Source organism: Engraulis encrasicolus, chromosome 10 (genome assembly GCF_034702125.1).
Source record: "Engraulis encrasicolus isolate BLACKSEA-1 chromosome 10, IST_EnEncr_1.0, whole genome shotgun sequence".
Taxonomy (NCBI): domain Eukaryota; kingdom Metazoa; phylum Chordata; class Actinopteri; order Clupeiformes; family Engraulidae; genus Engraulis; species Engraulis encrasicolus.
This window is the reverse complement of record NC_085866.1, coordinates 54,211,592-54,216,591: the sequence shown is the minus strand read 5'-3', so window position 1 is coordinate 54,216,591 and position 5,000 is coordinate 54,211,592. Positions and strand designations below refer to the sequence as shown.

At 43.5% G+C, this 5,000-nt stretch overlaps 1 protein-coding gene across 2 annotated transcripts in view; it reads right to left on the bottom strand.

Moving 5' to 3' along the window:
* Positions 1-5,000, bottom strand: part of dip2ba (disco-interacting protein 2 homolog Ba) — a 95,528-nt gene that overhangs the window by 44,856 nt on the left and 45,672 nt on the right. The window lies entirely within an intron of this gene.

The following is a 5,000-nucleotide window of genomic DNA, read 5'->3' as shown; positions in this document are numbered from 1 at the left end:
AAATGTGGTGTTTTATCTCAATTTTTAATTTAAATTTTTAGATTTAGTAGGTTTTTTTTAGAAACATTGAGATTTCGCGGGGAAAACGCTGCTTATCAATTAATCGTAAGTCGATCGATAAGGCTATCAACTAATGATTAATGAATTAATCGATAATTTGCATCCCTAACACACACACACACACACACAATTAGCCACATTAATTCACTTATCATTTACTTATCATTTCATTTTTACTTATCAAAACACTTAAACCGTTTAACATTCAAGTACATCCAAGCAGTTTAATTTCAGTTCTCTTGTTTGTATGCGTTTCACTTTCGCGTAGGCCTAGCGTAGGTGTAAATGGGACATATATATGCTAGTCCTAGCGTAGGTGTAACAGGGGCATACGCTAGGCCTAGTGTAGGTGTAAATGGGACATAAGGGCTTTACCCACAGAGCCGGTTCTAAGGGGTTTTCATTCTACAGAGGCGCGGCTTCACTTTTTATTTGCATTTACCCCACCCATCTTCAGTTCTAACAGGGCCGATTTTCGAAATCACCTCAGACGTAGTTCTGAGCGTGTGAGCCTAGTTCCACTGTGACATGTTGCCATCTCTGTGTATTTACCGTCATGTGCAAACATCTATTCCCACCCACACACTTTAAAAATCAACATGGCTTTTCTGACGCCAGGTTTTACAGTAGACTAGACATAGGAAATTGGTCAATCAATTATGTTATTTAAAGTAACTCCAGTCCTTGACCAAGGAATGAGTTGTCAAGGATTTTTTTTTTTTTTAAGCCAAATAGGCTATTACATGTCACTATTTCCATGTCGGAAGCTCCACGCCTCCGCGTGAGAAGCCGTTTTGACGGGAGGAATATAAACACGCACCATGCAAAAAAAGTATTCATAATGCACACTTAACAGTTTGCAAGAATTGAATTCATTCCGTTTCATTGCACATCGGTTTTCATATGTGAGGTCTCCTTAGGACAGGTTCCTTATTTTGTTCGGCGTGACTAAAGGAAACAGCAGTGTTCATAAAACTTTGGGTCACAGAGGGAAGGGCTGCGTTTCGGTTGCCTACAGCCTACAGATTGTTTCCTTATCCACGAGGCTGTACAAATCACGTCCGCCTTAAAATCTGCTTTTAATAACTAACTAACAGAGCATGAAACCTTTGAGGGATTAGAGGTTATTTAGGGATAGATCGCTCTGTATTGCGCACTCTGCATATGGAGCAACAGAAGGGAAACAACAGGGCGACAATGAATATGCAACTGAATATGTAGACAAGACTTTCATTAGATTTCATAGCACATTAGAAGAGTGTGCACGCTGTGAAATTATGATTAACATCTAACCGAAAGTAGTTTTGGACGACGGGAGTCTGCCCAGTTATTTGCTTCCTGATTTGCAGCTAAACCCAGCCAATTGGTGACAGTTACTACGGCTAAATCTACACTCCAACCTCAATATCCAATTGCCTACAATTCACAAGACGAGCGAGTGCCTAGTGAGTGAGTAATGAGTAACTGGTGTCGTTTTGATGAGGACTCCTTCGCTTGTATTATCAACCATGGTCTGAAAGCCTGTGAAAGGCTGGCCACCTATGGTACGGAACTCTGCTATGTAAACACGTACCAAACCAGTACCGTCACCCCCCCCCGCCAACTTCCATGAATATTTATGAAACCAGAAAAGTTTGCGGGGCTCTAAAAAAGACTATACACTAGCTGGGCCGTGAAGGTAGTCCAAGTGGGCCCTGAAATGAAATCATTTTCTAAAAATCTGTGTGTGTGTGTGTTGCAGTTGACCATTTGATTTAGCTTTATTGTTCATTGGGTCAGAGGTGAACCCCAAACATTGTGAACATTTCAAGTGAAACCAGTTGGGAACCCCTGCACTAGGTTGCACCTTATCAGCATATTTCTACTGACCTGAGACCAGAGTTCTTGTTGGAACATTAAGCCACTAGGCTACAGTATCTTCTATCAATGTTGACAATGTCTGGACCACAGTGCACAGTCACACCACTGAACCAGGCTAAGGGGAAGCTAAATGTGCTCTTAGCAAACAGAAAGATCCTAACATAGACAGACAGACAGACAGACAGACAAAGACAATAACACACACACAGAAGCGTTGAGCTATGCATGTAAGCAAGCATACAAAAACACACCCACACACACAACCAAACAAAATCACACATGGCAAACATCCAGACAAGTAACATAACACATACAACACCCACACAGAGTCAAACACACACACACACACACAGAAAGAGGAAATAGGAAGGGGCCGAGTATAGAGGAGGGAAAGAGCAGCAGCAGGAGTAACTGTAGAGTGTTGAGCTTCAAAGCTCCCCGCATGTCATCCTTTGAGGCCATCAGACTGGAGTCAGGAGGCTGTGAGTCAGCCAGCCAGTCATGCTGCTGCTGATGGGTCACATTGGAGCAAGCCTGGCAACACATTATTCCAGTGCTTCCCAAACTGTTTTCTGTCGGGACCCCCTTATGGCCCAATGTATATTTTCGTAACCCCCATGTCCCCATATTCCAAATTGGCAAACACTATTTACATTAAGAAAAGTAAATACATTTATCAGCCAAACATGTGAGTATTGTTACAAACCAGTTAATGGAATTTTGCTAACTATTTACCTGCGTTTTTCTGGGGGTTTTTTTGTTCTTAAAAAAAAGAAAAGTCCCTTCTTTCTGCGACCCCCCTGCAGTACAGTACCTCCATGGCCCCCACTGGGGGTCCGCGACTCCCAGTTTGGGAACCACTGTATTATTACATCACCCGTCTGTCTGCCTGTCTGCAGCACGTCAGACACTACTATACCAAATAACAACGCTCTGACATGTCAAGGACATTAACAAGTTATTTATTTTAAAATACACGTTTATTTATATATACATTTATTTCTTTTGAGCTGTGTGGTGTGGTAAGGGGGTGTACACAACTAATCAAAATTAATTGAAAATTGCACTTTTGGTCACAGTGATTAAAACAAAATTAAAATGACAATTTTGCAATACTGAATATTGCTCGCACAGGGGCAGCGACCTGCCGCCAGGCATCTTAGAAGTCTGGCTGCCTAAGCTTTATGCACGCCTAAGCTTTAAGTTATGCTATTATTTACATAATTATAACAATTCAGTTTTATTTTGTTCATCCCTTACACTGTAGAACACTTTCTTGATAATATTTCATTTCGTGACTTTGCATGACATTCTGCACAAAATGCAGTTGTTTATTGCTGTTGAATAATTGTGATCAGTAATCGTGATTTACTTTTGATCCAAATGTGATGATCCTTTTTCCATAATCGTGCAACCCTATATGGGAGAATAGGTTTGTGTGAGGGTATGGGCACTGGGGGTTTGGATAGACCAACCTCTTTTGAACAAACACCCCCTTAACCTCATCATAAGCCTCCCAACGCCCCCTTGGCCTCATAAGCCTGGCAATGCTGCCCTTGGTATTGTGCAATGTGCAGTGTCATGCTGTGCTGTGTGCATTGTCTCAAAGGTCAGTGTTGCATGTCTCTAGGGTCGGCTCTCTAGTCGTCTGTCCATCTGTCTGTCTGTCTGTCTTTCCCATAGGAGAGGTGCAGCTGTGACTCAGTGACATCGCGGACACACTTTCGGTAAACACACACACACACATCATGCATGCATGCACACATGTCATCTGCTGAACACACACACACGCACACGCACACGCACACGCACACCCACACGCACACACGCTAGATCATGAGTTCACTCGGCTTACTTCCCGTTTCGGTCTTACTTAGGCAAAGTTGAGGGTGAAAATAGACTTGCATGTGTGTGCAACAGAATTGTACTTCTGACAATAAAAAAACAGTTCCTGCCTCACGCAGATGTGTACCAGGCCGGTATGTAAAAATACAGTGAAGGAAAGAGAGCGACGGAGAAACGTAAGAAACAGAGAGAGAAAGAGAGGGACAGGAGAAGTAGACAGAAAACAACAGAGGCGCCTACTTCCTCTTCATCATTGTGTATGCGTGTGTGATGATAGTCCATCTTTCTAATGGCTAGTTTTGTTGACATGCTTACTTACAGCTATAAACACGCACGCACGCACACGCACACGCGCGCACACACACACACACACACACACACACACACACACACGCACACACAGCAACGTTATTTGTTTGAGGACTTGGGTCTTATGTAGGCAAACATGTCCGCTGGCTGAGTATGAATGAACAGGAGGGGAGCGGGTCGGGAGTGTCAACATGTAGCAGCTCAGAGGGCTTGAGGGACAGAGCAGGGCAGCAGTGGGCTGTCTAAACACCGGCCACCGGCACTGAGACGTGCCTACACATGCCAACGTCCTTACAATGTACGCTCTCATTGGCCAAACACACAGCACAGTACCACCGTCTCCCACTAGGGGGACCCCAGGAGCCACACACACTGACAGAACTGACACCAGGCTATCAGCAAACAACACAACACAACACACACACAAACAGACACACAGGCGTGCACACAAACACAGACACACATGCGTGCACACTAACACAAAGACAGACACGCACAGGATGTTTTGGAAAAACAACTAGATCAATTCCAGTTATAAAGCAGGTCAATTAAGCAACAGTCCCTAATCTATCAAAACCAGGCTCTGATTAGCCTTTCCTCTCACAAGCTGCTTCTTTGTAGAGCATTCCAGAGAGAGAGACGGGAGGAAAATAGCAAACCTCAAACGCTAATCTTCACAAGCAGTACGTGTTTTCATGTTGCTAAGTCCTTTTAAGAGCAGAGTGAGGGTAAGTGGCTGGATATTGGTTAGGGGGCCAGGAGACTGAGTTTAGATTAGCCTGAGAGAAAGTAATCAGGAGAGTTGCCTAACTACAGAACTGTACGCCCTGGCCTCATTAGAGGGCTGCTGCCGTTTCCTATGTTAATATGTGGAACAATTACGGAAACGATATAAATATGGGTTGGTTTTGAAATACGGTAACTTT